The following is a 24,805-nucleotide window of genomic DNA, read 5'->3' as shown; positions in this document are numbered from 1 at the left end:
GAAAATATGAAATAGAAATAAGAAAAAGATTTTGAAAATAAATTTTGAAATTTTCGAAAATATTAAGAAGAAAATTGAAAAAGATTTGATTTTTGAAAAAGATTTGAAAAAGATAGAATTTTTAAATTGAAAATTTGACTTGACTCATAAGAAACAACTAAATTTTAAAAAGTTTTGAAAAAGTCAACTCAAATTTTCGAAATTTATGAGTGGAATAAGGGAAAGATATTTTTTTTATTTTTGAATTTTTAATGATGAGAGAGAAAAACAATAAAAAGACTCAATGCATGAAAGTTTTGGATCAAAACAAATGATGCATGCAAGAACACTATGAATGTCAAGATGAACATCAAGAACACTTTGAATGTCAAGATGAACACCAAGAACTTATTTTTTGAAAATTTTTTTAGAAAAGAAAAACATGCAAGACACCAAACTTAGAAAATTTCAATGTTGAGACACTAATAATTCAAAAATGCATATGAGAAACAAGAAAAGACACAAAACAAGAAATTTTAAAGATCAAACAAGAAGACTTACCAAGAACAACTTGAAGATCATGAAGAATGCAATGCATGAATTTTCAAAAAATGCAAGAAAGAGATAAACATGCAATTGACACCAAACTTATGACTTGACACTAGATTCAAGCAAGAAACATCAAATTATTTTTGGTTTTATGATTTTATAAAAAATTTTTTGCTATTTTTCGAAAATTAATTGGAAAAAGAAAAATAAGGATTTCAAAATTTTTAATAGGAATTCTAGGAATCTTGCAATGTTAGTCTAAAGCTCCAGTCCAGGAATTAGACATGGCTTACTATCTAGTCAAGCTTTCAGTGAAAGCTCCGGTTCAAAACACTAGACATGGCCAATGTCCAGCCAAGCTTTAGCAGATACAAATCAGATATACAACAGCTGATGCTTCATTCAACTTGCTTCTGTGCTGATGAGTGGAAGCCTCGGTCCAAAAGAATTAGACATGGCTTTACAGCCAGCCAGGCTTCAACATGTTTCATCAAACTCTAGAATTTCTTCTTAAAAATTCTGAAGCCATAGAATAATTTATTTTTATATTTTTTTTTGAAAATTTTTCGAAAATAAAAAGAATAAAAACAAAAAGCTTAAAATTAACATAAAATTACCTAATATGAGCAACAAGATGAACCGTCAGTTGTCCAAACTCGAACAATTCCCGGCAACGGCGCCAAAAACTTGGTGCACGAAATTGCGATCATCAACAATGGCGCCAAAGACTTGGTGCTCTCAAACGTGAATCACACTTTGTCACAACTTCGCACAACTAACCAGCAAGTGCACTGGGTCGTCCAAGTAATAAACCTTACGTGAGTAAGGGTTGATCCCACGGAGATTGTCAGCTTGAAGCAAGCTATGGTCACCTTGTAAATCTCAGTCAGGCGAATTCAAATGGTTATGGTGAATTGATAATAAAAATATAAATAAAATATAAACTAGGATAGAGATAATTATGTAATTCATTGGTGAGAATTTCAGATAAGCGTATAGAGATGCTTTCGTTCCTCCTGAACCTCTGCTTTCCTGCTGTCTTCATCCAATCATTCCTACTCCCTTGCATGGCAAGCTTATGCAGGGCATCACCGTTGTCAATGGCTACATCTCGTTCTCTCAATGAAAATGGTCCAAAATGCACTATCACCACACGGCTATCCATCTGTCGGTTCTCGATCATACTGGAATAGGATTCAGTCATCCTTTTGCATCTGTCACTACGCCCAGCACTCGCGAGTTTGAAGCTCGTCACAGCCATCCCTTCCCAGATCCTACTCGGAATACCACAGACAAGGTTTATACTTTTCGGATCTCAAGAATGGCTGCCAATAATTCTAGCCTATACCACGAAGACTCTGATCTCATGGAATGGAAGGCTCGGTTGTCAGGCGAGGAAACCATGCGTCATGAACCAGAAGGCTAAGAGATATGCACTTAAGGGATTGCAAGTAGAACGGAGGTGGTTGTTAGGCACGCGTTCATGGGTGAGAATGATGATGAGTATTACGGATCATCACCTTCCTCAGGTTGAAGAACAAGTATATATCTTAGATAAGAAATAGGCTTGAGTTGAATAGAAAAACAATAGTACTTTGCATTAATTCATGAGGAACAGCAGAGCTCCACACCTTAATCTATGGTGTGTAGAAATTCTACCGTTGAAAATGCATAAGAACAAGGTCCAGGCATGGCCGAGAGGCCAGCCTCTATGATCTCAGAACTAGACGTCCAAAGATGTTCCAAAAGATCTAAATACAATAGTAAAAAGTCCTATTTATGCTAAACTAGTTACTAGGGTTACAGAGATTAGTAAATGATGCAGAAATCCACTTCCGAGGCCCACTTGGTATGTGCTTGGGGTGAGCATTGAAGCTTTCACGTGGAGAGGTCTTTCTTGGAGTTAAATGCCAGTTTATAACCTGTTTCTGGCGTTTAACTCCACTTTGCAACCTGTTTCTGGCGTTTGACTATAGAATAGGGCAGGAGCTGGCGTTGAATGCCAGTTTGCGTCATCTAAACTTGGGCATACTATGAACTATTATATATTTCTGAAAAGCCCTAGATGTCTACTTTCCAACGCAATTGAGAGCGTGTCATTTAGAGTTCTGTAGCTCTAGAAATTCCATTTTGAGTGCAGGGAGGTCAGAATCCAACAGCATCTGCAGTCCTTCTTCAACCTCTGAATCTGATTTTTGCTCAAGTCCCTCAATTTCAGCCAAAAAATACCTAAAATCACAGAAAAACACACAAACTCATAGTAAAATCCAAAAATGTGATTTTTATTTAAAACTAATAAAAATATACTTAAAACTAATTAAATCATACTAAAAACTATGTAAAACAATGCCAAAAAGTATATAAATTATCCGCTCATCAATTGGGCCCAAAATGAGCTACAAATCGCCCCCAACGAGTTGCCCAAAGTGGACCCACGCTGCTCCATCGGCACGCACGCGTACAGTGCACGTCCGCGTCTCTAGATGTCAAGCAACTATGGCAAATTTTATATCATTTCGAAGCCCTGGATGTTAGCTTTCCAACGCAACTAGAACCGTCTCATTTGGACCTCTGTAGCTCAAGTTATGGTTGATTGAGTGCGAAGAGGTCAGGCTTGACAGCTTTACGGTTCCTTCATTTCTTCATGAGTTCTCCCACTTTGCATGCTTTTCTCCTCACTTCTTCCGTCCAATACTTGCCTTATGAACTGAAATCACTCAACAAACATATCAAGGCATCGAATAGAATTAAAGTGAGTTAAATTTAGCTATTTTAAGGCCTAAAAAGCATGTTTTCACACTTAAGCACAATTCTAGGGAGAATTACAAAACCATGCTATTTCATTGAATAAATGTGGGAAAAGGTGATAAAATCCCCCAAATTAAGCACGAGATAAACCACAAAATTGGGGTTTATCAGTCCCTGATTATACCACATATTCTCATAGATCAAAATAGTGGATGGATTATATGTCACCATATCCAATCACCAAAATCCAGATCTACTCAAGTGTGAGAAGGGATTTCAAGCATGGTTTCATGTTTCCTTTTCCAAGGTTTCCATGAAATCCATTTTGCATTCAACCTCTTTCCCAAGATGATTGAACACTAGCATTAAAATGAAATTCTTTCTAGCAAATCAAAGAGAAGATGAAGAGAAGAAGAAATTCACTATCATTAATCCATCAAGTACAACAGAGCTCCCTCTCTCAATGAGAGGGAATTTAGCTACTCATAGCTTAAGAGAAAAGTACAAGAGATGGAAGAGATGATGTGAAAAGTAAATCTAACTATACTTCAACAAAACTACTACTCAACAACCCCTTCTCAGCACTTTCAGGGGTTTTTTATACTACTCCTAGCACTAGAATTAAGAAAATACAAAAGAAAAAAGAAAATTACAACTGGAGGGAAAGAAAAACTCCAAAAATGTGACTTCTCCAGGCTTGGCGTGTGGCTAGCGTTTGAGTGGCGTGCCACACCTAGCCACTGATTTTGGCTTGGCGCACCACGCCCAGCTCCCCAAGTGGCACGCTCCATGCATCAAGCTCCCTTGCGTGCCACACCTTCGAACCCGAGTACCACGTCCAAGGTCTTTTTGAACCTTGGTTAGCCTGGTGTGCCACGCCTTCGAGCCCAAGTGACACGCCCAGGCCTTTCTTAAAGCTTGGTTAGCCCGGCGTGCCACGCTTTCGAGCCCAAGTGGCATGCCCAGGCCTTTTTCTTCTTCTTATCCTCTCTGAAAAGTTGAACTGGCGTGGCACGCCCAGGGACTGGCATGGCACGCCCAGGGACTGGTGTGCCACACCCATTTTGTGCTGCCTCTTCTTTTCTGGAGAGTTGAACTAGCGTGGCACGCCCAGGTTCTGGCGTGCCACGCCCCTTATGTGTTCTTGATTCCTTCTCTGGAGAGTTGAACTAACGTGGCACGCCCAGGGTCTAGCATGCCATGCCCCTTATGTGTGCTTGATCCCTTGGTTGGCGTGCCACGCCCAGAGCTCAAATGGCATGCCCAAGTGAGAAATGATGGCTGGCGTACCACGCCTTCGATACCAAGTGGCACGCCCAGTGAGTGGTTGAGCATTGGCGTACTACGCCAGAGACTCAAGTGGGATGCCCAAGTGATTAATGATAGCTAGCGTGCCACGCCTTCGAAACCAAGTGGCACGCCCAGTGAGTGGTCGAGCATTGGCGTGCCACGCCTAAGAATCAAGTGGCACGCCCAAGTGAGGAATGATAGTTGGCGTGCCACGCCTTCGATACCAAGTGGCACGCCCAAGTGTCTGGCCCTTCACCTCCTTCTTTGGAAAACTGAACTGGCGTGCCACGCCCTGATGTTCAAGTGGCATGCCCATATTGGTTTGTCTCCCTCAAGCTTGGCGTGCCACGCCTAGGTCCTCAAGTGGCACGCCCAGGTCCTCAAGTGGCATGCCCAAGTGCTGGATGAGAGTTGGCGTGCCACGCCTTCGACATCAAGTGGCACGCCCAGGCTTATTCTCTTCTGGCGTGCCACACCCACAAGCTCAAGTGGCACGCCCGATGGTATGCAATGGAGTTGGCGTGCCATGCCCAGCCTGGCGTGCCACGCCCCCTTTGTGGCCTTCAACTTTGCTCTCTGGAAAATGTAAATGGTGTGCCACGCCCATGCTAAAGCTTTGAGAACCTTCTCTGGAAAATACAACTGGCGTGCCACGCCTAGCTCCTGGCATGCCACGCCCACATACTTTCGTGGCGTTTGTTCCAAGTGACACGCCAGTTTCACACGCCCAGCTTTATTTTGTTGTTTTCTTCCTTTTTTGTTATTTTTTTCACCTGAAATTCAGCACAAACCCATTTCAAAGCAATGTACCATAATATTCATCAATTAGTTCATGAAATGCAATGATTTAATGAGATTATTCTCTTTTTATGGTCTTTTTTAGATAAGAAAAAAAGGATAAATGATACAAGTCATCAGTTAGATCAGCTAGTTGCTTAGTAATCATCTTATTATGAGCCATAATTGCTTCCATGTTGTTCAGCTTTATCACTCCTCTATTGTTACTTCTTTCAGAGGTATAGAAATACTCATTATTGCCACTGTCTCAATGACATCAATAGCCTCTTCAATGGTCTTCTTCTTGTTAAGGGAACCTCCAGAAGAGTGGTCCAGAGCCTTTTTCGACTCATATGATAGCCCTTCATAGAAGATATGCAGTTGTACCCACTCGTTGAACATATCCGGGGGACACTTCCTTGTCAAGTCTTTATACCTTTCCCATGCTTCATACAAGGTCTCCCCATCTTATTGTCTGAAAGTCTGGATTTCTGCTCTTAGTCTATTGACTCTTTGTAAAGGATAGAACCTGACGATCGGTTTTTCTATCGATAAAGAAATATAAAAATATGATCGCGTTGTAAGTATATCTTCTAAACCAACAGAAAATCCTTTCGTACAAACGTTTTGGTTGTCACAAGTAACAAACCCCTTTAAAATTGATAACCGAAGTATTTAAACCTCGGGTCGTCTTCTCAAGGAACTGCAGGGAGGTGTTCTTATTATTGGTTATGAGTTTTGTAAATTGGGGGTTTTGAAAGTAAGGAACAAGTAATTTAAATGACAAGTAAAATAAATAAATAACTGTAAAATAAACTCTTGGCAAGGTATGAAAATTCGAAAGTCCTATCCTAGTTACTCCTATGAGAATTGAAGTTAATTCCACTTAGTTAACCTTTACGAAAGCAAGGGAAAGTCAAGTGAACTAATTAGTTAGATTCCCAAGTCCTAGCCAACTCCTAAGGAAAGACTAGAGTTAGTGGAATTCCAGTCAATTAGCCAACATAACAATCAATCACGATAAGTTGATAACTGGTATGCGAAATTGTTACTCATGTTGTGAATTATTGTTCGAAATTGATTCCCTGGCGATGGCACCAAAAACGGATGCACAGAACCATGGTCTAAACATATCTTCACAACTTCGCATAACTAACCAGCAAGTGCACTGGGTCGTCCAAGTAATAAACCTTACGTGAGTAAGGGTCGATCCCACGGAGATTGTTAGTATGAAGCAAGCTATGGTCACCTTGTAAATCTCAGTCAGGCGGATATAAAATAGTTATGGAGTTTTCGAAATTAATACTAAAATAAGGATAGGAATACTTATGTAAATCATTGGTGAGAATTTCAGATAAGAGTATGGAGATGCATTCATTCCTCTGAACATCTGCTTTCCTGCTATCTTCATCCAATCAGTCTTACTCCTTTCTATGGCTGGCTTTATGTAAGGATGTCACCGGTGCCAATGGCTACTTTCAATCCTCTCGGGAAAATGGTCCAAATGCTCTGTCACAGCACGGCTAATCGTCTGGAGGCATCACCCTTGTCGTTGGTTGCATCCTATTCCTCTCTGTGAAAATGGTCCGATGCGCTGTCACTGCATGGCTAATCATCTTGGAGGTTCTCGATCATACTGAAATAGAATTTACTATCCTTTTGCGTTTGTCACTATGCCCAGCACTCGCGAGTTTGGAGTTCGTCACAGTCATTCAATCCTAGAGTCCTACTCGGAATACCACGGACAAGGTTTAGACTTTTCGGACTCTCATGAATGCCGCCATCAATCTAGCTTATACCACGAAGATTCTGATTAAGAGATCTAAGAGATACTCATTCAATCTAATGTAGAACGGAAGTGGTTGTTAGGCACGCGTTCATAGGGAATGATGATGATTGTCACGTTCATCATATTCAGGTTGAAGTGCGAATGAATATCTTAGAAGCGAAATAAGATGAATTGAATAGAAAACAGTAGTACTTTGCATTAATCTTTGAGGAACAGCAGAGCTCCACACCTTAATCTATGGAGTGCAGAAACTCTACCGTTGAAAATACATAAGTGATAATGGAGTTCATTAGTCTCGGCCCCAGAGGGGAACCGGAGTAACCAAGACTACTAATACAATGATAAAAAGTTCTATTTATAATAAACTAGTCACTAGGGTTTACAGAAGTAAGTAATTGATGCATAAATCCACTTCCGGGGCCCACTTGGTGTGTGCTTGGGCTGAGCTTGAATGTTACACGTGTAGAGGTCCTTCTTGGAGTTGAACGCCAGCTTTTGTGCCAGTTTGGGCGTTGAACTCCACTTTGCAGCTTGTTTCTGGCGCTGGACGCCAGAATTGGGCAGAGAGATGGCGTTGAACGCCAGTTTTAGTCGTCTAAACTTGGACAAAGTATGGACTATTACATATCTCTGGAAAGCCCTGGATGTCTACTTTCCAACGCAATTGGAAGCGCGCCATTTTGAGTTCTGTAGCTCCATAAAATCCATTTTGAGTGCAGGGAGGTCAGAATCCAACAGCATCAGCAGTCCTTCTTCAACCTCTGAATCTGATTTTTGCTCAAGTCCCTCAATTTCAGCCAGAAAATACCTGAAATCACAGAAAAACACACAAACTCATAGTAAAGTCCAGAAATGTGAATTTAACATAAAAACTAATGAAAACATCCCTAAAAGTAACCAGATTCTACTAAAAACAATGCCAAAAAGCGTATAAATTATCCGCTTATCACAACACCAAACTTAAATTGTTGCTTGTCCCCAAGCAACTGAAAATCAAATAGGATAAAAAGAAGAGAATATAGTATAAATTCCAAACTATCAATGAAACATAGCTCCAATTAGATGAGCGGGACTTGTAGCTTTTTGCCTCTTGAATAGTTTTGGCATCTCACTTTATCCATTGAAGTTCAGAATGATTGGCATCTATAGGAACTCAGAGTTCAGATAGTGTTATTGATTCTCCTAGTTCAGTATGATGATTCTTCAACACAGCTATTTTATGAGTCTTGGCCGTGGCCCTAAGCACTTTGTTTTCCAGTATTACCACCAGATACATAAATGCCACAGACACATAATTGAGTGAACCTTTTCAGATTGTGACTCAGCTTTGCTAAAGTCCCCAATTAGAGGTGTCCAGGGTTCTTAAGCACACTCTTTTTTTTTTTTGCTTTGGACCTTGACTTTAACTGCTCAGTCTCAAGTTTTCACTTGACACCTACACGCCACAAGCACATGGTTAAAGACAGCTTGGTTTAGCCGCTTAGACCAGGATTTTATTCCTTTAGGCCCTCCTATCCACTGATGCTCAAAGCCTTGGGATCCTTTTTATTTATCCTTGCCTTTTGGTTTTAAGGGTTATTGGCTTTTTGCTCTTGCCTCTTGGTTTTAAGAGCTTTTGGCTTTTTTTGCTTGCTTTTCTTTTTCTTTCTATTTTTTTTTCTGCAAGCTTTGTTCTTTGCTGCTTTTTCTTGCTTCAAGAATCATTTTTATGATTTTTCAGATTATCAAATAACATGTCTCCTTGTCATCATTCTTTCAAGAGCCAACATATTTAACATTCTTAAACAACAACTTCAAAAGACATATGCATTGTTCAAGCATTCATTCAGAAAACAAGAAGCATTGTCACCACATCAATATAATTAAACTAAGTTCAAGGATAAATTTAAAACTCATGTACTTCTTGTTCTTTTGGATTAAAACATTTTTCACTTTAAGAGAGGTGATGGATTCATAGGACATTCATAACTTTAAGACAAAGTTACTAACTACTAATGATCATGTAATGAAGACACAAACATGGATAAGCACTTAACATAGAAAACGAAAAACAGAGAAAGTAGGAACAAGGAATGAGTCCACCTTAGTGATGGTGGCGTTTCCTTCTTGAGGAACCAATGATGTCCTTGAGCTCTTCTATGTCTCTTCCTTGTCTTTGTTGCTCCTCCCTCATTGCTTTTTGATCTTCTCTTATTTCATGAAGGATGATGGAGTGCTCTTGATGTTCCACCCTTAGTTGTCCCATATTAATTCTCCTAGGGAGGTGTTGATTTGCTCCCAAAAATTCTGTGGAGGAAAGTGCATCCCTTGAGGTATCTCAGGGATTTCTTGATGATAAGCTTCTTCATGTGCCTGTTGAGATCCATGAACGTGCTCTCTTGTTTGCTCCATCCTTTTCTTAGTGATGGGCTTGTGAGATAAATCTTTCCATCTTCTATGGCTCAGAGGTGGAAGCAATTGTCTTCCCTTTCCTCTTTCTTGAGGTTTCTCTGGCCTTAGGTGCCATTAATAGTTATGGAAAAACAAAAAAAAAGCTATGCTTTTACCACACCAAACTTAGAATGTTGCTCGCCCTCGAGCAAGAGAAGAAAGAATGGATGAAGAAGAAGAAGAAGTGGAGGAGAGGAAGAAGGGTAGTGTTTCGGCCAAGAAGGGGAAGAGAGGGTCATGTGGTGTGAAAATGAAGAAGAATGGAGGGCTTTATATAGTGGGGGGAGAGGGTGTTAAGTCGGCCATTTAGGGTGGGTTGGGTGGGAAATTGATTTTGAATTTTGAAGGTAGGTGGAGTTTATGAGGTAGGTTTATGGGGAGGAGTGGATGGATGTGAGTGGTGAAAGGGTAATAGGGAAGAGAGATTATGGGATTGTGTGAAAGAGGGGTGAGAAGAAGTGAGTGGAGGTAGGTGGGGATCCTGTGGGGTCCACAGATCTGAGATGATCCTGTGGGGTCCACAGATCCTGAGGTGTTCAAGGATTTACAACTTTGCACCAAATTAGGCATGTAAAATGCCCTTGCACACAACTCTGGGTGTTCAGCGCCAGGTTGGTGCCCATTTTGGGCGTTCAACGCCCATTTGTTGCCCATTTCTGGCGTTGAACGCCAGAACCATGCTTGTTATGGGCGTTCAGCGCCAGCTCTTCTCCAGGGTGTAATTCTGGCATTCAGCGCCCAGATGCTGCCCATTTTGGGCGTTCAGCGCCAGAACCATGCTCTGTTCTGGCGTTGAACGCCAGACAGGTGCTTCCTCCAGGGTGTGATTTTTCTTCCGCTGTTTTTGATTCTGTTTCTAAATTTTTCGTTTATTTTGTGACTCCACATGATCATGATCCTAAGAAAACATGAAAAACAAAAATAAAATTAGATAAATAAACATTGGGTTGCCTCCCAACAAGCGCTTCTTTAATGTCAATAGCTTGACAGTGGGCTCTCATAGAGCCTTACGGATGTGCAGAGCTTTGTTGAGACCTCCCAACACCAAACTTAGAGTTTGGTTGTGGCCTCCCAACACCAAACTTAGAGTTTGACTGTGGGGGCTTTGGTTGACTCTGCTTTGAGAGAAGCTTTTTCTGCTTCCTGTCCATGGATGCAGAGAGAGATCCTTGAGTTGTAAACACAAGATTGTCCTTATTTAATTAAAGGATCAATTCTCCTCTGTCCACATCAATCACAGCTCTTGCTGTGGCTAGGAAAGGTCTTCCTAGGATGATGGATTCATCCTCTTCCTTTCCAGTATCCAGGACTATCAAATCAGCAGGGATGTAAAGGCCTTCAACCTTTACTAACACGTCCTCTACTTGTCCATAAGTCTGTTTTCTTGAATTGTCTGCCATCTCTAATGAGATTTTAGCAGCTTACACCCCATAGATTCCCAGTTTCTCTATTACAAAGAGGGGCATAAAGTTTATCCCTGAACCAAGGTCACACAGAGCCTTAAAGATCATGGTGCCTATGGTACAAGGTATTATGAACTTTCCAGGATCCTGTTTCTTCTGAGACAATGTCAGTTGATCCAGATCACTTAGTTCATTGGTGAACAAGGGAGGTTCATCTTCCCAAGTCTCAATACCAAATAATTTGGCATTTAGCTTCATGATTGTACCAAGGAACTTGGCAGCTTGCTCTTCAGTAACATCTTCATCTTCTTCAGAAGAGGAATACTCATCAGAGCTCATGAATGGCATAAGGAGGTTCAATGGAATCTCTATGGTCTCTAGATGAGCCTCAGAGTCCTTTGGTTCCTCAGAGGGAAGCTCCTTATTGATCACTGGACGTCCCAGGAGGTCTTCTTCCTTGGGATTCACGTCCTTCTCCTCTCTTGTGGGTTCGGCCATGGTAATTAATTCAATGGCCTTGCACTCTCCTTTTGGATTCTCTACTGTATTACTTGGGAGAGTACTAGGAGGGATTTCAGTGATCCTTTTACTCAGCTGGCCCACTTGTGCTTCTAAATTTCTAATGGAAGACCTTGTTTCATTCATGAAACTCACAGTGGCCTTAGATAGATCAGAGACTAAATTTGCTAAGCTAGATGGATTTTGCTCAGAATTCTCTGTCTGTTGCTGAGTGGATGATGGAAAAGGCTTGCTATTGCTAAACCTGTTTCTTCCACCATTATTAAAGCTTTGTTGAGGCTTTTGATCCTTCCATGAGAGATTTGGGTGATTTCTCCATGATGGATTGTAGGTGTTTCCATATGGTTCACCCATGTATTTTAACTCTGCTATTGCAGGGTTCTAGGGATCATAAGCTTCTTCCTCAGAAGATGCCTCTTGAGTATTGTTGGATGCAGCTTGCATTCCATTCAGACTCTGAAAAATCATATTGACTTGCTGAGTCAATATTTTATTCTGAGCCAATATGGCATTCAGAGTATCAATTTCAAGAACTCCCTTCTTCATAGGCGTCCCATTACTCACAGTATTCCTCTCAGAAGTGTACATAAACTGGTTATTAGCAACCATGTCAATGAGTTCTTGAGCTTCTGCAGGCGTTTTCTTTAGGTGAATGGATCCACCTGCAGAAGTATCCAATGACATCTTTGATAGCTCAGATAAACCATCATAGAATATATCCAGGATGGTCCATTCTGAAAGCATGTCAGAAGGACACTTTTTGGTCAGCTGCTTGTATCTTTCCCAAGCTTCATAGAGGTATTCACCTTCTTTCTGTCTGAAGGTTTGAACATCAGCTCTAAGCTTGCTCAGCTTTTGAGGAGGAAAGAACTTGGCTAAGAAAGCAGTGACCAGCTTATCCCAAGAGTTCAGGCTGTCTTTGGGTTGAGAGTCCAACCATATTCTAGCTCTGTCTCTTACAGCAAAAGGGAAAAGCATGAGCCTGTAGACTTCAGGATCTACTCTATTAGTCTTAACAGTATCACAGATCTACAAGAATTCAGTTAAGAACTGAAAAGGATCTTCAGATGGAAGTCCATGAAACTTGCAGTTCTGCTGCATCAGAGAAACTAGCTGAGGTTTCAGCTCAAAATTGTTTGCTCCAATGGTAGGAATGGAGATGCTTCTTCCATGTAAATTGGAATTAGGTGCAGTAAAGTCACCAAGCATTCTCCTTGCATTATTGTTGTTGGGTTCGGCTACCATCTCCTTTACTTGTTTGAAATTTTCAATAAGGTTGTCTCTGGATTGTTGTAATTTAGCTTCTCTTAGTTTTCTCTTCAGAGTCCTTTCAGGTTCTGGATCAGCTTCAACAAGAATGCCTTTTTCTTTGTCCCTGCTCATAAGAAAGAGAAGAGAAAAAGAAAAGAAGAGGAATCCTCTATGTCACAGTAAAGAGGTTCCTTATTGTTAGTAGAAGAAGAAAAGGAATAGGGGTGAAGAAGAATGAAGAATCCAAACACAAAGGTGATGATAGGAACAGAGATGTGAGATGAAGAGAAGTGTTAGTAGATGAATAAATAAATAAAAGGGGATGAGAGGAGGAGAGAATTTTCGAAAATAATTTTTGAAAAAGAGTTAGTGATTTTCGAAAATAGTTTTTGAAAAAGGTTAGTAGTTTTTTGAAAATTCAAAATAAAAAATAAAATAATTAGTCTAATTAAAAAGAAATTTTGAAAAAGAGGGAAGATTTTTTCGAAAATTAGAGAGAGAGAGTTAGTTAGGTAGTTTTGAAAAAGGTAGGAAACAAACAAAAAGTTAGTTAGTTGAAACAAATTTGAAAATCAATTTTGAAAAGATAAGAAGTTAGGAAGTTAGAAAAGATATTTTGAAAATCAAATTTTTGAAAAAGATAAGATAAGAAGATATTTTTGAAAAGATATGATTGAAATTAGTTTTGAAAAAGATTTGATTTTTAAAATCACAATTAATGACTTGATTCACAAGAAATCACAAGATATGATTCTAGAACTCAGTTTGAATCTTTCTTAACAAGCAAGTAACAAACTTGAAATTTTTGAATCAAAACATTAATTGATGATGTTATTTTCGAAAATTATGAGATAAAATTAAGAAAAAGATTTTTGAAAAATATTTTTATAATTTCGAAAATAACTAAGAAAAATGAAAAAGATTTGATTTTTGAAAAAGATTTTGAAAATGATAAGATTTTTAAACTGAAAATTTGATTCGACTCATAAAAACAACTAGATTTTAAAAATTTTTGAAAAAGTCAAATCTAATTTTCGAAATTTTAAGAGAGAAAAAGGGAAAGATTTTTTTTTATTTTTGAATTTTTATGATGAGAGAGAAAAACAAGAAAAATGATGCAATGCATGAAAGTTATGGATCAAACCAATGAATGCATGCAAGAATGCTATGAATGTCAAGATGAACACCAAGAACACTATGAAGATCATGATGAACATCAAGAACACATTTTTGAAAAATTTTTGATGCAAAGAAAACATGCAAGACACCAAACTTAGAATTCTTTAATTCTTAGACATAAAGAATTCAGGAATGCATATGAAAAACAAGAAAAGACACAAAACATGCAAATGTAAAGATCAAACAAGAAGACTTACCAAGAACAATTTGAAGATCATGAAGAACACTATGAATGCATGAATTTTTTTTCGAAAAATACAAGATGAACATGCAATTGACACTAAACTTATAACATGACTCAAGACTCAAACAAGAAACACAAAAAATATTTTTGATTTTTATGATTTTCTAATTTTTTTGTATTTTTTCAAAAATTATTTGAAAAACAAAAATAAGGATTCCAAAATTTTTAATATAAATTCCAGGAATCTAGCATTCTTAGTCTCAAGCTCCAATCAAAGGGTCAGGCATGGCTTAATAGCCAGCCAAGCTCTAGCATGTAAATTACATCCATTGAGGTGATTAGTTGAAGACCAGTCCCAAAGCAGTTTGGGTATGGCTTTACAGCCAGATAGGATTCAACATGTTTCATGAAACACTAGAATTCATTCTAAAAAATTCTGAAGAAAAATATTTTTTTGAAAACACATTTTTTTTTCCGAAAACAGGTGAGAAATTTTTGAAAGGTTTTTGAAAAATTTTTGAAAATGAAACAAAAAGAAAATTACCTAATCTGAGCAACAAGATGAACCGTCAGTTGTCCAAACTCGAACAATCCCCGGCAACGACGCCAAAAACTTGGTATGCGAAATTGTTACTCAAGTTGTGAATTATTGTTCGAAATTGATTCCCTGGCGATGGCACCAAAAACGGATGCACAGAACCATGGTCTAAACATATCTTCACAACTTTGCATAACTAACCAGCAAGTGCACTGAGTCGTCCAAGTAATAAACCTTACGTGAGTAAGGGTCAATCCCACGGAGATTGTTGGTATGAAGCAAGCTATGGTCACCTTGTAAATCTCAGTCAGGCGGATATAAAATAGTTATGGAGTTTTCGAAATTAATACTAAAATAAGGATAGGAATACTTATGTAAATCATTGGTGAGAATTTCAGATAAGAGTATGGAGATGCATTCATTCCTCTGAACCTCAGCTTTCCTGCTATCTTCATCCAATCAATCTTACTCCTTTCTATGGCTGGCTTTATGTAAGGATGTCACCGGTGCCAATGGCTACTTTCAATCCTCTCGGGAAAATGGTCCAAATGCTCTGTCATAGCACGGCTAATCGTCTGGAGGCATCACCCTTGTCGTTGGTTGCATCCTATTCCTCTCTGTGAAAATAATCCGATGCGCTGTCACTGCATGGCTAATCATCATGGAGGTTCTCGATCATACTGGAATAGAATTTACTATCCTTTTGCGTCTGTCACTACGCCCAGCACTCACAAGTTTGGAGTTCATCACAGTCATTCAATCCCAGAGTCCTACTCAGAATACCACGGACAAGGTTTAGACTTTCCGGACTCTCATGAATGCCGCCATCAATCTAGCTTATACCACGAAGATTCTGATTAAGAGATCTAAGAGATACTCATTCAATCTAATGTAGAACAGAAGTGGTTGTCAGGCACGCGTTCATAGGGAATGATGATGATTGTCACGTTCATCATATTCAGGTTGAAGTGCGAATGAATATCTTAGAAGCGAAATAAGATGAATTGAATAGAAAACAGTAGTACTTTGCATTAATCTTTGAGGAACAGCAGAGCTCCACACCTTAATCTATAGAGTGCAGAAACTCTACCATTGAAAATACATAAGTGATAATGGAGTTCATTGGTCTCGGCCCCAGAGGGGAACCGGAGTAACCAAGACTACTAATACAATGATAAAAAGTTCTATTTATAATAAACTAGTCACTAGGGTTTACAGAAGTAAGTAATTGATGCATAAATCCACTTCTGGGGCCCAGTTGGTGTGTGCTTGGGCTGAGCTTGAATGTTACACGTGTAGAGGTCCTTCTGGGAGTTGAACGCCAGCTTTTGTGCCAGTTTGGGCGTTGAACTCCACTTTGAAGCTTGTTTCTGGCGCTGGACGCCAGAATTGGGCAGAGAGCTGGCCTTGAACACCAGTTTGCGTCGTCTAAACTTGGACAAAGTATAAACTATTATATATTGCTGGAAAGCCCTGGATGTGTACTTTCTAACGCAATTGGAAGCGCGCCATGTTGAGTGCTGTAGCTCCAGAAAATCCATTTTGAGTGCAAGGAGGTCAGAATCCAACAGCATCAGCAGTCCTTCTTCAACCTCTGAATCTGATTTTTGCTCAAGTCCCTCAGTTTTAGCCAGAAAATACCTGAAATCACAGAAAAACACACAAACTCATAGTAAAGTCCAGAAATGTGAATTTAACATAAAAACTAATGAAAACATCCCTAAAAGTAACCAGATTCTACTAAAAATATACTAAAAACAATGCCAAAAAGCGTATAAATTATCCGCTCATCAATAACTCAAGAGCCTTCAGTTAATCAACTAAAGCAAAGAATATAAAAAGCTAAACAAGAATCATAAATCTGAAATACCTCAATTGCATTAATAAGAGAAAATCAATCTAAACATAGAGAGTTCATAAGTCAATTTGGCAACATAAGTAATTAAATGATAGCATTAAAGTATCTGAAAGTAAAAGAGAAATATAAAGTAAGAGAAATATTGAACCTGATGAAGAGTTGAAATCCTAAATCCTTTAAGAGGAATCCTAATCCTAAAACCTAAGAGAGAGGAGAGAACCTCTCTCTCTAAAAACTACATCTAAATTGTGAAAAGTGAATAATAATCGACCTCCTTATGAATGGATGCATTCTCCCACTTTATAACCTCTAATCTGTGCTTTCTGTACTTGGATCTGGGCTAAAAAGGGTTTCAGAAATCGCTGGGAGCGTTTTCTATAGTTTCTGGTGCGTGGCATCTGTCACGAGTCCGCGTAGGTCACGCGGTCGCGTCATCTGGGAGTTTTCCTTATCACGTGTTCGCTTCGGTCACGCGTACGCGTCATCTGCGTTCTGCTCAAGGCGCGCGTCCGCGTTAGTCACGCGTTCGCGTCACTACCTTTTCGCGCTAGGCACGCGGCTGCGTCGTCCATGCGTTCGCATCGCTGCCAGTTTCTTCAAAAACTCCATTTTGTGCTTTCCTTCCATTTTTGTATGTTTCCTTTCCATCCTTTAAATCATTCCTGCCTTAGGAGATCTGAAAATACTCAACACACAAATCACGGCATCGAATGGTAATAAAAGGTAATTAAAATAATTATTTTTAAAGCATAGGAAAAATGTTTTTCACATATATCACATAATAAGGAAGGGAAAATAAAACCATGCAATTTCACATGAATAAGTGGGTGAAGGGTTGAATAAATCAATTAAATTGAGCACAAAATATATCATGAAATATAGGTTTATCAGAACCTTGCCAAGAATTTGTTGACTACATCTTCCCAAGTTGTGAGGCTCTCTTTAGGAAATGATTTTAGCCACTTAGATGCCTTGTCCCTGAGAGAGAATGGGAACAAGAGCAGTCTATAAGTGTTTGGATGAACTCCATTTGACTTTACAGTATCACAAATTCTTAGAAATGTAAAGAGATGCTGATTAGGGTCTTCTTGGGCACCTCCTCCAAATGAACAATTGTTTTGGACGAAAGTAATGAGCTGTGGCTTCAATTCGAAGTTATTGGCATAATTGTTGGTTTGAGAATGCTGCTTCCACAATTTCCAGGATTGGGGTTGATGTAGGACCCTTGCACTCTTCTCTCTTGTGGAGTATGATTAGCTACACCTTCTCCAGCATGGTTAAGTACCTCTTCCTCTATAGCAAGATTTAGATCCTCTTCCAACTCTTCTTCTCCAACCACTCCCTTGCCTCTTGCTTCCCTCCTTAATCTAAGGAAGGTCCTCTCAGGTTCACTATCAAAAGAGGTTGAAGCTCCTCTTCTACCTGTCATGCACTCAGCAAACATAGGCAAACAGCAAGTGAAATTTTAAAAGCTCATACATTAATTTTAAATTTGAAATTTTTGACCCATGTGCATTGACTCTTTTTATTTTATATTTTGGGAAATTTCTTTGTGTATTTTCTTAATTAAATAATGTAAAAATACTTTTTTCTCTCTTTTTTTTTTAAATCAATGCACATGGTAATTCCATTGTTTTGATCTCACATGAGCATGCTTCCCAAATTTTTGTTTTTGAAATAGCTTACTCTTTTTAAATTCCTACTTTGTTTCTATCATCCCATGTTCCCATAAAATTCCCCACACTTAAACAATACACAATTTCTATCTTAAGCTAACTAAGGATTCAATTTGGGATTTTTATTTTGTTTTTCTGCTTAAGGCTAGTAATGTGGTTTATAGAGCAAGAGGGGATTAAAAAACTCAAGGAGGCTAACAAGGGTGATTTAAAAGGTAGGCTAATTTGGGATAAGTGAGGAAAAATTCAAATGATGGCCTCAATCATCTCTTGGTATGTATCTATATTCTATAATTGGACATATAGATTAAAACAAAGTAAAGAACATCAGAATGAAAAAGAAGGGTAAAACACACAGGAATAAAATTTATGGTCTGAATGCAACCATACAATTAAGCTCAAAACTCACAGGCTGTGTGTTCTCCAGCTCGAAAATCATATATCAGTTATACATGTCATGCAAGTAAAAATTAAGAGTTCCCATTATTCTCAATGTAAATCTTAGGGTAGCCTTTAAAATCTTAGTGTTGTTCCTTGATGAAATGTTGTTAACTAACTAACATGTAATGCTATATATATACAAGGTGTGTGGATTGTTTTAATTTACTAAGATTTCTAGTTTACTCCTTTTATTTTCAATTAAATCAAACTATTATATGCTAAAAGGGTAAACTATACTAATGAATCCACATATTCTATAATTAATAAGTTTAGAATTGCAAACTAAACTAAATGGCTAAAATATGAACTAAAGTGCAAAATGCGGAAAATAGGGTAGAAATACAACAAAAGAACAATGTATAAGTACTGAAAAATAAAAATAAAAACAAAAATACAGGAAAATAACAAAATAAGATAAAAGAGTCTGTAGTGGTTCACCAAAAAGATACGCCAGGGATGGCGACCTCCCCACACTTAAAGTAAAGCATCGTCCTCGATGCTCACTCAAGCTGGGTGTGAAGGAGTGTCATCACCGGAGGGATGGGCTGCTGGAGTCTCGGTGGTGGCCAGAAGGTCTGCAGACTGGATGAGGGTAGGAGGATCTGTCTGCTACAGTGGAGGCTCTGACTGTATAGGAATCTCTGGGTCTGCAGCTGATGAGCGGATAATTTATACGCTTTTTGGCATTGTTTTTACATAGTTTTTAGTATAATTTAGTTAGTTTTCAGTATATTTTTATTAGGTTTTAAATAAAAATCACATTTCTGGACTTTACTATGAGTTTGTGTGTTTTTCTGTGATTTCATGTATTTTCTGGCTGAAATTGAGGGACTTGAGCAAAAATCAGATTCAGAGGTTAAAGAAGGACTGCAGATGCTGTTGGATTCTGACCTCCCTACACTCAAAGTGGATTTTCTCGAGCTACAGAACTCCAAATGATGCGCTCTCAATTGCGTTGGAAAGTAGACATCCAGGACTTTCTAGCAATATATAATAGTTCATACTTTGTCCGAGTTTAGATGACTCAAACTGGCGTTCAACGCCAGTTCCATGCTGCATTCTGGAGTTAAACGCCAGAAACAGGTTACAAAGTGGAGTTAAACGCCAGAAACAGGTTACAAACTGGCGTTCAACTCCAAGAGAAGCCTCTACACGTGTAAAGCTCAATGCTCAGCCCAAGCACACACCAAGTGGGCCCCGGAAGTGGATTTCTGCATCATTTACTCATTTCTGTAAACCCTAGTAGCTAGTTTAGTATAAATAGGACTTTTTTATTATTGTATTCAAAGTCTTGGTTATTCCGGTTCCCCTCTGGGGCCGAGACCAATGAACTCCATTATCACTTATGTATTTTCAACGGTAGAGTTTCTACACACCATAGATTAAGGTGTGGAGCTCTACTATTCCTCATGAATTAATGCAAAGTACTATTGTTTTTCTATTCAATTCAAGCTTATTCCTATTCTAAGATGTTCATTCGCACCCAAGAACATGATGAATGTGATGATTATGTGACGCTCATCATCATTCTCACTTACGAATGCGTGCCTGACAAACACTTCCGTTCTACATGCAAACAAGCTAGAATGAGTATCTCTTAGGTATCTAATACAAGGGACCGAGTTCGAGATATTAGAATCTTTGTGGTATAAGTTAGAACCCATGGACGGCCATTCTTGAGATCCGGAAAGTCTAAACCTTGTCTACGGTATTCCGAGTAGGATCTGAGAAGGGATGGCTGTGACGAGCTTCAAACTCGCGAGTGCTGGGCGTAGTGACAGACGCAAAAGGATAGTAAATCCTATTCCAGTATGATTGAGAACCGACAGATGATTAGCCATGCAGTGACAGTGCATTGGACCATTTTCACAAAGAGGATGGGATGTAGCCATTGACAACGGTGATGCCCTACATACAGCTTGCCATGGAAGGGAGTAGGAATGATTGGATGAAGACAGCAGGAAAGCAGAGGTTCAAGAGGAACGAAAGCATCTCTATACGCTTATCTGAAATTCTCACCAATGAATTACATAAGTATCTCTATCCTATTTTATATTTTAATTATGTTATAATTGTCAATTCACTATAACCATTTGAATCCGCCTGACTGAGATTTACAAGGTGACCATAGCTTGTTTCAAGCCGATAATCTCCGTGGGATTGACCCTTACTCACGTAAGGTTTATTACTTTGACGACCCAGTGCACTTGCTGGTTAGTTGTGCGAAGTTGTGACAAAGTGTGATTCACGTTTGAGAGCACCAAGTCTCTGGCACCATTGTTGATGATCGCAATTTCGCATACCAAGTTTTTGGCGCCGTTGCTGGGGATTGTTCGAGTTTGGACAACTGACGGTTCATCTTGCTGCTCAGATTAGGTAATTTTATTTTAATTTTAAGCTTTTTGTTTTTATTATTCTTTCCGAAAAAAATAAAATAAATATTTTCAAAAATATATTTTTATTCAGAATTTTTAAGAATGAATTCTAGTGTTTCATGATGATCTGTTGAATCTTGGCTGGCTGTAAGCCATGTCTAATCTTTTGGACCGGGGTTTCAACTTATCATCACAAGAGCTTGTTGATCTTCACCCATTTGGCAGTTACACATATAGTTGTTGTATACATGGGAGGTATCAATATCTGCTGAAGCTTGGCTGGCCATTGGCCATGTCTAGTGTTTTGGACCGGAGCTTTCACTGAAAGCTTGGCTGGCTAGTAAGCCATGTCTAATTCCTGGACTGGAGCTTTAGAATAGCATTGCAAGATTCTTGGAATTCTCATTAAAAATTTTGAAATCCTTATTTTTCTTTTTCCAATTAATTTTCGAAAAATACCAAAAAAATTAATAAAATCATAAAACCAAAAATAATTTTGTGTTTCTTGTTTGAGTCTTGAGTCAAATTTTAAGTTTGGTGTCAATTGCATAATTTTATAATTTCTTGCATTTTTCGAAAATGTGTTCTTCATGATCTTCAAGTTGTTCTTGGTAAGTCTTCTTGTTTGATCTTTAAAATTTCTTGTTTTGTGTCTTTTCTTGTTTTTCATATGCATTATTGAATTCTTAATGTCTCAACATTAAAAATTTCTAAATTTGGCGTCTTGCTTGTTTTTCTTTTCTTAAAATTTTCAAAAAAATATGTTCTTGATGTTCATCTTGACATTCAAAGTGTTCTTGGTGTTCATCTTGACATTCAAAGTGTTCTTGCATGCATTAGTTGTTTTGATTCATAATTTTTATGTTTTGCTTCAATTTTGTTTTTCTCTCTCATCATTAAAATTCAAAAAAAAAATATCTTTTCCTTTTCTACTCATAAATTTTCGAAAATTTGAGTTGACTTTTTCAAAAAATTTTAAAATCTAGTTGTTTCTTATGAGTCAAATCAAATTTTTAATTTAAAAATTCTACCTTTTTCAAATCTTTTTCATTTTTCTTTTATGATTTTCAAAAATTTCAAATTGATTTTTAAAAATCTTTTTCTTATTTTATTTCATAATTTCAAAACCTTTACTAACAATTAATGTGATTGATTCAACAATTTCAAGTTGTTACTTGCCTATTAAGAAAGATTCAATCTTTAAATTTTAAATTCATATCTTTTCTATTTCTTGATAGTCAAGTAATCAACTTTAATTTTCAAAATCAAATCTTTCTAAATTTCTTTTTCAAATCTTTTTCAAAATAAGTTTCAATCACATCTTTTTCAAAATCAATTTCAAAATCTTTTCTAACTTCTTATCTTTTCAAAAAATTGATTTTCAAATCTTTTTCAATTAACTACTTGACTTTTTGATTGGTTTTAAAAGTTTACTATTTTAATCATATCTTTATCAAAACTACCTAACTAACTCTCTCTTTCTAATTTTCGAAAATTCCTTCCCTCTTTTTCAAAATTCCTCTTTAATTAACTAATTGTTTTAAACTTTAATTTAATTTCATTTCATTTTTCTTTTTTTTTTAATTTTTGAATTTTCACTTTAATTTTAAATTAAAAATAAAAATTTTTTATTTTAATTTGTTTAATTTTCGAAATTCTCTCTCTCACCTCCTTCTATTTATTTATTCATCTACTAACACCCCTCTTTCACCCAAGAATTCGAACTTATTCCTCTCCCTTGTGTTTGGATTCTTATCTTTTCTTTCCTCCATTATTCTCTTCTTATACTTACATAAGGAATCTCTATACTTTGACATAGAGGATTCCATATTTTCTGTTCTCTTCTTTTTCATATGAGCAGGAACAAGGATAAGAACATTCTTGTTGAAGCTAATCCTGAACCTGAAAGGACTCTGAAGAGGAAGCTAAGGGAAGCTAAAGCACAACTCTCTGGAGAAAATCTAACAGAAATTTTCGAAAAAGAAGGAGACATGGCCGAAAATAATAATGCAAGGAAGATGCTTGGTGACTTTACTGCACCAAATTCTAATTTACATGGAAGAAGCATCTCAATCCCTGCCATTGGAGCAAACAATTTTGAGTTGAAACCTCAATTAGTTTCTCTGATGCAACAGAATTGCAAGTTTCATGGACTTCCATCAGAAGATCCTTTTTCATTTCTTAACTGAATTCTTGCAAATCTGTGATACTATCAAGACCAATGGGGTTGATCCCGAGGTCTACAGGCTTATGCTTTTCCCATTTGCTATAAGAGACAGAGCTAGAATATGGTTGGACTCTCAACCTAAAGACAGCCTGAACTCTTGGGATAAGCTGGTCACGGCTTTCTTAGCCAAGTTCTTTCCTCCTCAAAAGCTTAGTAAGCTTAGAGTGGATGTTCAAACCTTCAAATAGAAAGAAGGTGAGTCCCTCTATGAAGCTTGGGAGAGATACAAGGAACTGACCAAAAAGTGTCCTTCTAACATGCTTTCAAAATGGACCATCCTGAATATATTCTATGATGGTCTGTCTGAATTATCTAAAATGTCATTGGACCATTCTGCAGGTGGATCCATTCACCTAAAGAAAACGCCTGTAGAAGCTTAAGAACTTATTGACATGGTTGCAAATAACCAGTTCATGTACACTTCTGAAAGGAATCCTGTGAGTAATGGGACGCCTATGAGGAAGGGAGTTCTTGAAATTGATACTCTGAATGCCATATTGGCTCAGAACAAAATATTGACTCAGCAAGTCAATATGATCTCTCAGAGTCTGAATAGATTGAAGGAATCATCCAACAGTACTATAGAGTCATCTTCTGAAGAAGAAACTTACGATCCTTAGAACCCTGCAATAGCAGAGGTGAATTACATGGGTGAACCCTATGGAAACACCTATAATCCCTCATGGAGAAATCATCCAAATTTCTCATGGAAGGATCAACAAAAGCCTCAACAAGGCTTTAATAATGGTGGAAGAAACAGGTTTAGCAATAGCAAACCTTTTCCATCATCCACTCAGCAACAGACAGAGAATTCTGAGCAGAATCTATCTAGCTTAGCAAATATAGTCTCTGATCTATCTAAGGCCACTTTAAGTTTCATGAATGAAACAAGGTCCTCCATTAGAAATTTGGAGGCACAAGTGGGCCAGCTGAGTAAAAGAGTCACTAAAACTCCTCCTAGTACTCTCCCAAGCAATACAGAAGAAAATCCAAAGAGAGAGTGCAAGGCCATTGACTTGACCATCATGACCGAACCTACAAGAGAGGAGGAGGACGTGAATCCTAGTGAGGAAGACCTCCTGGGACGTTTAGTGGCCAACAAGGAGTATCCCTTTGAGGAACCAAAGGAATCTGAGGCTCATCTAGAGACCATAGAGATTCCATTGAACCTCCTTCTACCCATCATGAGCTCTGATGAGTATTCTTCTTCTGAAGAGAATGAAGACGTCACTGAAGAGCAAGTTGCTAAGTACCTTGGTGCAATCATGAAGCTGAATGCCAAATTATTTGGTAATGAGACTTGGGAAGATGAACTTCCCTTGCTCACCAATGAACTAAATGCATTGGATAGGCAGAAATTACCTCAAAAGAAACAGGATCCTGGTAAATTCTTAATTCTCTGTAACATAGGCACCATGACCTTTGAGAAGGCTCTGTGTGACCTAGGGTCAGGAATAAACTTAATGCCACTCTCTGTAATGGAGAAACATAGGATCTTTGAGGTGCAAGCTGCCAGAATCTCATTAGAGATGGCAGACAACTCAAGAAAATAGGCTTATGGACAAGTAGAGGACGTGTTAGTAAAGGTTGAA

General features: G+C 38.1%; 3 non-coding genes across 3 annotated transcripts; 2 read left to right on the top strand and 1 right to left on the bottom strand.

Moving 5' to 3' along the window:
- Positions 1–5,739: 5,739 nt before the first annotated feature.
- On the top strand, positions 5,740–5,847 carry LOC112731582 (small nucleolar RNA R71). Its single transcript, XR_003167355.1, has one exon. It is a non-coding gene; the product is annotated as a small nucleolar RNA R71 (small nucleolar RNA).
- A 6,375-nt stretch (positions 5,848–12,222) lies between these two features.
- On the top strand, positions 12,223–12,330 carry LOC112731160 (small nucleolar RNA R71). The gene has a single exon (XR_003166950.1). It is a non-coding gene; the product is annotated as a small nucleolar RNA R71 (small nucleolar RNA).
- An 11,038-nt stretch (positions 12,331–23,368) lies between these two features.
- Positions 23,369–23,476, bottom strand: LOC112732037 (small nucleolar RNA R71). The gene has a single exon (XR_003167779.1). It is a non-coding gene; the product is annotated as a small nucleolar RNA R71 (small nucleolar RNA).
- Positions 23,477–24,805: the final 1,329 nt, after the last annotated feature.

This window comes from Arachis hypogaea, chromosome 12 (assembly GCF_003086295.3).
Source record: "Arachis hypogaea cultivar Tifrunner chromosome 12, arahy.Tifrunner.gnm2.J5K5, whole genome shotgun sequence".
NCBI lineage: Eukaryota > Viridiplantae > Streptophyta > Magnoliopsida > Fabales > Fabaceae > Arachis > Arachis hypogaea.
This window is presented reverse-complemented; position numbering and strand designations above follow the sequence as displayed.